We start from the raw sequence: 13,065 nt of genomic DNA on the forward strand, positions 1-13,065 counted from the left end.
CTTGAATAATTTTAATTTAATAATTATACCATGCACCCATAGGGTGAAATGGTATATTAAAGTTACCAAATTGTATGTAACAGATAGAAGGAAGCTTTTCCGAGCATTTAAAGTATATATATTCTTGATCAGCATCAACAGCCGAGATGCTCTAGCCATGTTCATCCGTCCGTCCGTAAAAACACATAGATCTCGGAGACTATAAGAGCTAGAGCCATCAAATCTTATTTGATTTCTACCGATCTACCAAATTTAAAACGGGAAACACGCCAAATATACGTATGTATAAAAGTGTTTTATTAGGCGGTCCAAAAGGCTGGAGTTGGCCTTTGGCTAGTGGAGAAAGCGAGATAGCATATGATATGAAGATAATATACATTTGGTCTTCGAAATTTTAAATATTTGTTTCATCTGGTGCATGGTATACCAAAGTCGGCGAGACGACTTACTCACTTTATTTTATTAACTAAGCACTTTACTTTCCCTGACAAGATGTGAATCACATATGTATGTATGTATATGTAGTTTTGTCTTCTTAACTGAATTTTTGTCAACCTTTGATTTTATTTGATCAAATCATGTATGTGATATTCCCCGAATCTTGAGTTTTAAATGCAATATACAACTAAATATCATGATAATTATAAATATATACATACCTATGTTTACTGTCTTTAGAGATAATGACGAAATGCAAAACGCAATCGAATTTCTTGAAATGATATTAATATAATGCATACATAACTAAACTCGGCTGTATGTCAAAGTTAGTAAATAATGAATTTTATGTTATCAAGTCGAATTAAAAAAATGAATCCCATCAATATAATAAAAAGCACAGACCACATTAAAAACTTTTAAAATTAAATTAAAAAATTGCTATACTATAAAAGTTTGTTTTTGAGAAAAAAAAAATATCAAAGAAGCTAACATCGGCTATGCCGAAGTTTATATACCCTTGCAGTCCTTGGTAATAATAATTTTACATGTTCAAAATTTGTTTTCTGCAACTCAATTCATCAATATACAAACAAAACAATTTTACTCTCTATTTTGTTTTGTTCTTTTTCTTCCCTTATTCCCAAAGCAAAGCAACGCACGCATACAAATACAGTTATTGTTATTGTATTGTATTGTATTAAAGTATAGGATATAGTTGTAAACTATCAACCTAACTATATTTTACAAGCACTGGCAACTAAGGCTTTCGGCTTAGACGAAAACTACATCCATACACTAGCCTGGGATTCGAACCCGGATCCTCGTGTGTGTTATATTTATCCAATTATCACATATGTAAATTTCATAGCATACTCCGATTTTTATGAAAATGTTTCTTATAGTTCTTCTAGACCTATACGATATAGTGGTCCGATCCTTATGAATTTCATACTTTATTCTATTATTATTTCCCGGGTAATAAAAAACCCCGAAAAAAAATTTCAGCCCGATAGCTCTTAAGACGGCTGAGTAAAACGCATACGCACAGACGGACGGACAGACGGACATGGCTATATCGACTCAGCTTCTCATGCTGATCAAGAATATATAGGGTGGTCCATCTAGTGTTTGGAATTTGAATCACGGATTGTATGACAGTCAAACGTCAAATGTCATCCGTGACGGCATAAATAGTTAGTTATATGTTTGATATTTACGAAATGGGACGCTATTCGCTTGAAGAAAGTTGGGAAATATTAAAAACTTATTTCCAAAGTGGTGAGTCTTCTACTCAAACAGTGCGAAATTTTTAAAAAAAAAGTTTGGTAAAAAAAATGTGCCTACAACTCAATTGGTGGATCAATTCGTGAAGCTGCGATTTGACGCCATTGGACTATTTTCTGTGGGGAGCAGTGAAAGATAAATGTTATGCAAACAATCCAGAAACAATTCAAGACCTCAAGACCGAAATTCATGCAGCTATTGCTGAAATAGAGCCTCACACAATCGAAAATGTACTCAAAAATTGGGTTAATCGAATGGACTATTGCCAAGCCAGTCGTGGTGGACTTTTGACCGAAATTATTTTTCATAAATAAATGACATAAATATACCTTTCAAATAAATGTTTAACCTTTAAAAAATATTCGCCGGTTTTTTTTTTATAACAATTTTTAAATGGACCACCCTATATATACTTTATGGGGTCGGAAACGTCTCCTTCTGTGCGTTACAAACATCTGACCAATTTTATAATACCCTCTGCAAGGGTATAAAAATGTAAGACAGGTTAAAATTTTTAGAAATTATTTAATGATCAGATTAATGGGTTTTTTTTGCCTACATCTTATACATTACGAAAGTTCCGTTTTAGAACTCTGTGGTGAATATCCTAATTGACCGTATTGGCATTGTCATGCATCATCTAACAATTCACTGATTTTGAATGTGAATACAAAATTGCATGCTCGATTGGCTTATCAGTGTCATTAGCTGTCTATGTTTATTTGTTCCATAAGTTATAATTATAATTTTCAAAGCGCCGCTTTGAGCTTGTATAGTTTGTGACCTATTGAAATTTTCTCAGCCATTTCGTGTCCAGGATTGACCATTAAGAAGAAGCGTGCTGCTTGGAAAATGCACAATGGAAAGGAAATTCAACATTTCAATCCAAATTGAGCGTAAAGTGGTTGTTTTTCTTTCTGAGAGAGAGAGAGCGGGATTGTGTGTGTGGCTCACTCTACCATTTCCTCTCTCTCTCTCTCTCTCTATCTCTCCCTCTCTTTTGGAATTCCAATTTGAAATGCGCAACGAAAGCAAAATTGAAATACGCAATGAGATTGAGATACATTGATACGCTCACACAGATACTAACATGGACACAGTTTATGTATATGTGTATGAGTGTGCAACCACTGACTAACCATCGGAATTTGTTGTTTTTCTTCCACTGTGAGCACAAGAGAGCGCCAAAGAGACAAAGAGCATGCCGAGGCCGCTGCGACAACCCACTCACTGCTGGGCCAAGATTCACAGATTCCGTTTCAGATACTTTTTTTTGTTTAGTTCAGTTTCAGTTCAGTTCAAGTCAAAGCGGTGTCGCAAGTGAGTTTCGTTTAAATGTTTATGGTAAATACAAAGAGATACATATATAACCAATTCCTAGCCCCCACATTTATGTGGAGCAAAAGAGTTATGCAGCAGCAGCAACAACAACAATAATAATAATAATAATAAAATCAAAAAAAAAAAAAACAACAACAACAACAGCACCAAGAACAACAACAAGAAGAACAACAATAACAATCTGTTAAATCTGTTAAAAGAAATAAAAGTAAAGCAAATTAAACTATTATTATAAAACAAAAGCAAAGTGTAATTGAATAAATAACAAAAGTGTTTTAAAGTCAAATGTTGCTAATGTTGTGGCTGAAGAAGAAAAGGAAAATTAAATTAAATTAAATAAAAAAAGCACACATGCGTTTGCCATAGATGAGAGCTGAGCAGGGGATACTGGGGGGGAGGAGTAGCAGAAGAATAATTCTAAAGTGTGGCCAAGTATCTGTATCTGTATTCTTTGAAAGTATGCACGTATGTGTGTGTATCTCACACCCTCTCTCTCTCTAAGCTTACGTGAATATATATATGTGTGTGTGTGTGTGTGTGTGTGTGTTGCGCGTTAGTTTCTTTTCTACGTTCTTTCGTTCTACGTTCTTCTAAGTTTTTTTTTTTTGTGAACTACGCGTTTGTTTCAATGCCAAAAAGTATCTATGCCTTTGGCATGTGCTTTGTTCACTCGCTCATTTTGTAGCTAGCTCGTTTTTTTCCTTCAAGCTGGTTACATAAATATTCACTCATTTACACAAACACACACACACAGACAAACATGCACGCAAACAAATTAACAATTAAGAAAAGCAAATTAAATTAACACCAGCTAGATAATTGCTAAAACACAGCAAATTGAGATATCCCAACAAACTGGAATCAATCAAACAGAGTTACAAAAATCTGATTGGAATTGAGCACATGGGCAAAGGTAGAGATAGAAATACAAAATATTTAGATACATACATACATGCATACATACATATGTATGTATAGATATAGATGCTATCAACAAACATATTTCTTTTATGATTTCTTTTTAACTTGGCTTATCCCATTCAAATGGTCAAATGTCATCCATAAACAGAACGAGAATAAGAACACCACACACAGATACACTCACACACACAATACATAACGTATACATATGTATGTAAAAAAAGAAAGAATTTGAATGAACAAAAAAATCAAAAAAAAAAAATTAAAATCAACGACGTCATATATGTAAAACTGTGTCAAAGCAGCAGCAGCAATACCTAACACACATACATAACAGCAAAGCTTTTTCTCTCTCTCTCACTCTCTCCCCCACTCTTGGTTCTCTCTTTCCTATTGTTTCTCTCTCTTGCCTTTGGATTCGATTAGCAGCGTGCAAGCTGATAAAAACGTAACGCACATAACGTATACGCTCTGTATACATACATATTGAAATATCTACATACATATATGTTTCTACACACATACATGCATAAATACATATATGTATGCTTGTTTGCATATTATTTAAATATTTTTCTCATTCTCTGCTTTCGTTTCGTTATTTTCTTTCTATCTCACATTCAACGTGACTCAAACATATGGCGAACATACTACAGAAATCATCTTCTACATTCTGGGTTCTTGTATTTTTAATATTATTATTGGAGCGGTTAGTTAATGGTGTTCATTTGAATTATGCTCCGGTGCCGAGATTAGATGTTTGTTGGTACAAAGATTTCCTTTATGATTTCAAGGATTTGTAGAAAATTATTTTCCGTTGTGTCCTAGATACATTCGTGCTTTGGCTGCAATTTAAATTTGTAAACCTTTTAGTATTCTGGTGTAAGTCGAATCTGAAATCGACGTTGTTTACCAATTGATTTGATATTTGAAAACTAGTTTATTTTGTTTAGAATCCATAAATTCCAAAAATTTTTTTAAGAAAATGAAAATGTAGGATTATTAAAAGAATTCTTTTGAGGCAAACTTTGGGCGTAGAGAATTATTACTTAAAATCATAACTTCCTCCAAGTTGTAGGTACAGTGGCCTATATGCTCGTATTATGTCACAAATTATTTTTTTCAAATTTGTCGTCAAGTAAATTTTGCAGCCCTCGTTTTTCCAAGCTTTTTGTTCGTTATTTGGCAATTGCACAGGAAATGCAAGAAATGTTGGCCCAAAACTGTCGCTCTTCCCATATTGCCCATGTGTAAATGCGTGTGTGTGTGTGTGTGTTTACAGAGACGTGCAGCAATTTTCCAACGTTAGGAAAACCTAGTGCCTAGAGCAAGCTGATAAAAACGTAACGGAAAATCGGAAAACCTAGTGCCCTAATAAGAAAAAGACCTCCACTACACATACATGCATAGAGCCACAGCAATGCGAGAGAATACACCAATTTGAGAGGGCGCATACGACCTCACAGACACATACAGAATAAAAGAGAACGCGCGCGAAAGAGATTGAAAGAGAGAGGGAGTTTGGGTGCAAGAATGTTAAAGCTAAAGTGTTGAACAATTTATGAAAATTGAAATTAAATTTTAGAAACAATTATCAAAACTGTGCCAAGTTTTCGTTTTTGTAAAAAAATAATTGAAAGGAATAATTTAATATTAATTTAAACAAAATGCGCGCCAATTGAATACACTCACACTCTTACACAGTTTTGAGGACGACTCTCTCTCACTCTATCTCTCTCCCACGCAGGCTGATCAGAGAGCGAGAGAGAGAGGCACACAGAGATATTTGGTGAGCTTTGAGAGCTTTGACTCAGCTGCTGCTGCTAATTTAAAAAAAAAAAACATTTTCAAACGTGAGTCGAGCACACTAAGACGCAGCGCGTGACGCGAATTTAACAAAAAGTAATAAAAAGCAAAAAATAAATAGCAAGAAAGTAAAGAAAATTCAAATAATAAAATTAATCAGAATAAAAAGCAATAAGCAAAGCAAAAGAAATAGATAAACGAGAAATTTAACAAAAATTTCTGTATATGTTTATGTGTACGTGTGTGTGTGTGTGTGTGTATATTTTATATAACAAGTGACAACAACAACAACAATTGCAACAATAGCAACATTGGCAAAAGTGTTCAACAACAACAAAATAGAAGAACAAAATCCAATTTACAAAATCAACAAACAAAAAATAAAACAAATTAATTTAATTAAACGAGACCAAACTTACATATATCACACTATATACATACATACATACATACATATACTGATATTAATATGTATGTATGTATATAGATACATATATGTATGTAGTTGGTTACTTGATCTTATCTATATAATCTATCCACACTCAAATTAATAATTGCAGCTGTATGCACGACTCCTTGCAGAAAGGTGAATATTAATTTAAACTAGAAATAAGTATTGCGTTAAATTTTTTGTTTTTGTTTTCAAATTCAATACGATTCGAAATAGGGGAATCAAAGTGCAATTGCATCTATAATGATTTCCACTGAATTCTATTTAACAATCTAATGAAATAGTCTATGCATATGTATGTATGTATGTATGTGTGTTTGAATGGAATGACTGGAATCAATTCCACCGATCTTTTTCTCTCTCTGTCTCTCTCTCTCTCACTCTTTCTAGCCCTCTGGCCCCCTTTTGCTAATCAAAATCAGGCACAATATTCTTGTTGTTGTTAATATTAATATTGTTTTTGCCCCCTATATGTCCCTGTTACTTACCCCTCGTTGTTCTCTCCCACATCCTCTACTGTTTGTGTGTTGCCTTCGTGTTCATCCATTTTGCAAAAAAAAAAAAAAAAAACTAAACCCCGACACTTGATTCTAGTTTTTTTTTGTCGTTGCTGTTCGTTGTTAAATGCAAATGGGCATTAAATTGTCCAGTTGTCTGTCGTTTCGTTTCATTTGCATTCACCGACTGAATGACAGACTGAGTACCTCTGCTCCACCCCTTCAACCCCTTAACCCCCCCTGCTCACCTACCAATTGCGCAATTTCGTATGTGGGTTAAACTTAAACTGTACCTGAACTACGTACGATGGTGGCAGCGGCGGCTGCTGCACCGAGCGACCGCAAACAAAACCCTGAATTGGGTGGGTGCTATACACAAAGTATCTTTAGTCAAGTGGCCAACCCTCCTGCCTGCTGCCCCACAAAATTTGTGTTCCCACCGGGTCCACCAGCCAGTCGACTAGTCTGGGTGCCAAACTGCAGTAAAGACCAGCGAAAAATAAAAAGGTTTTATGTAAACAAGCTACACAAATCTGAAATTTTTTCGTGCAAAAGGCACGAAACGGCTGTTAACCTATTTGCCATTTATGGATGTTTCGTTACGGGGGAATGGAAATGGGAGAGAGCCAACCGACTCCAATTTCAGTTTTAACCCGTTGAGAAATAAAAACAAAAATTAGAAAAACCCAAAGTTTAAATATTCTTAATTAATTTTTGGTGGAGAAAAAACACACACACAACCATGTAAATACATATTATATAAGAATGTGGAACTTCCCACGGGGTAAACAGACATTTTGTGTGCAACCCTGGTAAACTTACGATCAGCTGATCAGCCGATGAAGCCCTGAATTGTGACCTTCGCGTTCGTGTTCGCTCGTCACAGTACACATTCAATAAGTGCTTCTTGTTTTCTAGTTTTTTACTGTGTGTGTGTGTTTTTTTTACAGTTAATTGGCTACATCAATTGAATTTTATTCGAGGTAAGCTGCAGCTACAAAAACAATTGCACATCGACTTTGAGTCGCCTCCAATCAAGTTCACTTGCATTTTTAATTATTGATTCTTTTTTTTGGTTTGCTATGTAATTGAATTTTTGTTAATGGAATATCTATGTATGTACATATTTATGACGGAAACAAAGAATATATACATACGTAAGTAAAGACATATAACAATATTTAAAAGAAACAGCAAAAAGCAATCAAATGGTTACATAGAAGAAGCAAAATAATAACAATAATGAGCAGAATGAGTGAGAGAGAGAGAACGAGAGCGAGTGGTAAGGAGGGAGTCGTCAGGTGGGCTGCATGTGCTACTGTAGAAAATTTGCAATTGGTTTTGGGTGCCATGCCCTGAGGCCGACAACGGCAACGACAACGACAACCAGAGGGGCATGTGAATGAAATTGCATTACAGTGTCGCCAGGCAGCCAACAGCATCGATTCTAGCCAAATTGGACTTTCCTGCTTCCCCCCCTAAACACACAATCAGCACTTCTGCCTTCTTTCTCCTGCAATTGCTAGCTTTGCTTGCTTTCTGTCTCTGTCTCTCTCCCTCTCTGGGGTTTCTCTGGCAAAGTGCAACCACTGCCACTTCGACTTGCGCCTGCCTTTGACAACTAGGGCAATTTTCTTGTTTGCTACCATGCACCCATAGACCGATAGGAAGGGTACATTGAGATCATCTAATATTTGACCCCATAGAGCAGAAATCTGGGTGCAATCCAAAGCATCCTTTCATTCCAAGTAGCCAATAACTGTCCTCTGTTTAGACCATTAAACCATTTAGTTTATTATAAAAACCGTACGATTACAGAGTATCTTTGTAGTCTTTACACTAAACTCTCATACCTTATATATTTGTTAATTAAAATCTCTGCAAAAATGTGCCAGCTAATATTTATTTCATTGTCGCTTGGCCAAAGTAAATGTAATTTAATTTTCAAGGTAATAATCGGAAATTGCCACAAATTTGTGTACGCTAACATTTTAAGGCAGAGATTTTTACAAAAAGAAATGCTATTCACATTAAGAGAATAAACTCTGAGAATTTACTATTCAGTAGCTTAAACATTAAGAGAATAGGAAGTTATTATATAATTATTCTTCGGAGACTTATTCATAGTTGAAGAAGTAAAGTAAGTAATCTTCATACCCATTATATCATCATACCAAAAATAATAATTTTTTCTTTCTCGTAACGATGGGCAGTTGAAAAGTCTGAGTTCTTATTTGGTTATCCTTAAATTTGTAAGGGATTTGTACTCTCCGAGTGATCTATTTAAGTGTATTCGTTTATTGTATTGTCTTTAAAAATGGAATCCAAAGGTTGCTTTCTATTTACTTCATAAATACTATCTGATGTTCACTTGATTATATCATGTTGATTATTAAATATTAAGGTAAATGCTTTAGTTGTATGTGATTAGATTAGATTGAATTTCGCAAAAAAATGGGCCATGAACAGACGATGGGGTTGCGTTTAATAAAAGTGTGTTGATAATGTAAAAAGAATATAATGAAATTGTTTTAGAAATGATCCAAATTTCACCAGTTTTTCTTGTGTACCTACCTCATTGCGAAAAGAACTAATGTTGACTGACGCCCAGTTTATTGTTTTAGGCTAGGTTGTGGTTTTTCCCTTAACAGAGTGCAAAAGAGGTGGAAAGCAAGACGGGCCTGCCCACTTGTTTACCTTAACTTTGCCTGAAGTTATTTGTTGTTTCATTTATGGATAATTTATAGACGCACCTCCATCCATCAGTCCATCCACCCGTCTATCCATCTGTTGGGTAAGTCAGAGCACCTGCAGCACAACACAATGTCAATTCGATTTGTTGTTCCTAACCAGACCGCCCGCCGCCACCGCCACCGCCCCCTTTTATACGCATATTGAATACTGGCAGCAAGTCAAGCAACCGAATGCCTGCCCACCGTTGGCGGCGACGACCCAGCGACATAGTTTCTACAGTTTGGCTTCGTTGGCCCCAAAGTAATTTGCATACTAACACACACACACACACTCGCACACCCTCTTTCAGAGTTACCACCCACACTTTTGCATAGGTCTGGGGCTGTCTGCCCTGGCGACGACGACGACGACGATGTTGCTGGGCTGACTGCCTCATGTCTCTGCTCTTCTCTTCTCTTCTTTCGTTTGGCCTAATTGTGAGCTTTTGATTTTGTTTTCATAAGGTGTCCTCTCTCTCCTTCTCCTTTGGTTTCTTCTCCTACTTTTATTTAATGCTGCGCTCTCTCAATTCAATACTCTTCCTCTGTCTCTGTTTCTCTTTTGGCACAGCTTAGCTCAGCATTTGGTTCTTGGTTGCACATTTCTCCTACCTTGAATATCTTTCATTCATTCTCTTCTTTTTCTCGCTCATTCTCCCTCTCTCTCTCTCTCTCTTTTCCGCATTTTGTGTTTTTCTTTCAAAAATTTTTCCAACCGCACAATTTTTCATGGCAATGTTGGGCTTTTGCTGCTGATGCATAGTTGTTCTATAGTTGTTGTTATTGTATTTATTTTTGGCCATATTACGTCGGTTTAACCTTCACCCATTTATGGACAAGCGAACTAAACCAACAGAAAAAAGAAGTAAGAACCAAACAGAACAAAAAGACATTTCGACTTCCATCAAAAAAAAAAAACAGAAAAAGCGCAGCGTTGGGAATTCTGTTGGATACCTACCCACATGTACCTCTATATATGTTATATGTACATATAAATGTCTATATATACTTTCATATTTATAGATATTTACGCCCACTTTGGCTCTGGCTTTATAGTTAGACACGTTTTTTTTTCTTTTTCGTTTTTGGTCACACATTGCGTATACGCAACATGAAAAATCTTTTCCATTATGCAACACATAATCAGCGTTAATAACAAATTCTAATTTAATTTCATATAATTTTATGATGTGCTCATTAATAATTATAATTTAGCTGCCAGCCAAACCACAGCGGCAAACACATAAAGAACAGCTGTGCTTCCACAACCAACCGAACACTTCCTTCTCCTCCTTCAGCACTTGCTCCACCTGAACTCCTTTCTTCCCAACACACAAACACACACACTGTTTGTGAGTGGGTTGTGTTGACTTGACAGAATTTAGGTGGATACTTGTCTAATATATACAACAAACAAGCAAAAACAACAGCAACACTGCACACATTGTGTTACGAAAAACAAAAGACCCAACGACGAGTCAATGAAACCAGAATGAAAGCCAAAATCTCTGGTACTGTGAGGTCGGGGGAAATGGGTGAAAAAAGCAGCTTACTCGACTTAACTCAACTCTCAAGCCAACATGTCAAAGGAGGAGCGTACACAAAATACTTGTAGCAATGTTGGCAAAATTAACTAGCTACAGTGGGATTTAACAAACCTCAAAAGAGTGACTAGTTGAATACCCTGTGCTAAGGTCAAATTTAAGTAGTTCGTTTTCCTAAAACACCTAATCCCTCTTGTTTTCAGACTCAGCAGATTCGGATGCCAGCAACTAAGTTTTCGAAACGTTTTGAATAAGAAAAAAAAAATAATCACATTAAACTACATAAAATCTAGGAATAGAACTTGTTAATAACGTAAAAGTAGTTTTAATTATAGCTAATAAGGCTGTTTATAGTGTTGTATAGTTTATATTTCCCTAAGGACCACTATAGACGTTGGAAATTCTTAAATTTGGTTTCGGAGAATACAGTCTTCATTGCCTTTATTGAAAACATTATTTGCCTTTTCATTATCCCCGACTTATCATCAGAGGGAAAAAGCAACTCGAGAGCAACGGTAATATAGAACTTATCAGTCGACTCTATTCGACAACAATTAAAGCGAAATCTTAAGAACTTTATTGCAGTTACTTAGAATTGATGAATTTTCAATTTTCTTTTACAATTGATCTATATATCAATCCATCAGTTAAATTACACTCAACCATGACATGGATTACACTAATTTGTCATTTTGGAATATAAGAAATTTGAGTTACATGATGTCTGGGAAGTTTATAATATCCGTAGATTGCATTACAAAAAAAGGAAAAGAAAAACGTATAACCGTTGAAAATATGGCAAATGCTTAATGACTGTGGTGGTGGCTCGCAATGAGCATAAATTATGCGCACTAAGGCAAACCGCCACGAGGAGCCACGGAAGAGGAAGTTAGAGAATGGGCGGAGACATGGATGAGAAGTGGGAGCCAGGCGCCACAAGCTCACCCACCCATCCACCCATACACACACACATAGAACCGTATTCATGGGCACTTTTGGCTTACGGGCTGGCACTTATCCACCGTAAATAGCAGACAGACTTCGTCATAGATGCTTTTGCAGCTAATGTAAATATTTGTGCTAAGTATGCAGCTACATACTATGTAGATATATGTACATATATATATGTATATAGGTATATATCTTTGGATGTGGATGAGGCATACAAAACCCTTTACCTCCGTTTTGTCCCCCCAACGGACCTAAGCCCCCGTCCATCCCTTATTTTGGGGTCAGGCATTTTCATATCGCGTGCCTTGTTTATTGATTTTCGCTTTCATTTTTCATGTAACATGCGAGGCAGCAAAAACAAGAATTACAACAACAACAACAACCTCAACCAATAATTGAAGGACTAAAGTTTTCTCATTTTTTGGTGTGTGTGTTTTTTTAATATTTTTTTTTTGCCTGGTTTTTGGGGCTGGACACGATGGAAATTCATTTGTCAGGAGACACTCAAAACCTCACAGACACACACACACACACAGAGAGGGCAACACACATGAACTCGAAGCAACTCATCCGGAAACGTGCTGCCAAAGTCAATGAGGTCGCAGCTTATCCTTATTTCGTTGCCTTTTTCTTTTCGCATTATCCTTATTCATGTTTCTTGCCACTTGTGTTAAGTATGCGCAGTGTTTACATTTTCTCATACATTCATTTCGTTTATTTTGCATGCCATGTCCTTGCTTTAAAACCTTCTCGCCTTTTACTCGTTTAATGCTCATAAAAACACACAACAAAGAAGAAAACAAAGCGTTATATCCTGGGGCCAGGTTTGAACCCAAGACCTTCCACCAAGCTCCTCTTTCTCTCGCCCTCTCTCTCTATCTCTGCTTCTCTCTCTTTCTAGTCTTATGACATTTGTGCCCTTTTTTTGTGTTATTTGCATTTCGTGTGTCGATTGTTCCTTCATTTTGCTTTTTTCTTCGTTTTTTTTTTTTTTTGTTGTTGACTTCCTTCCGCTTTCATAAAACTCACTGACTTTGGGCCACTGTGTTACTACTGCCCCGGGCAGTTAGTTATCATCAAATGGTGCTGCTGCTGCT

The sequence above is a fragment of the Drosophila willistoni genome, chromosome 3R (genome assembly GCF_018902025.1).
Source record: "Drosophila willistoni isolate 14030-0811.24 chromosome 3R, UCI_dwil_1.1, whole genome shotgun sequence".
Lineage (NCBI taxonomy): Eukaryota > Metazoa > Arthropoda > Insecta > Diptera > Drosophilidae > Drosophila > Drosophila willistoni.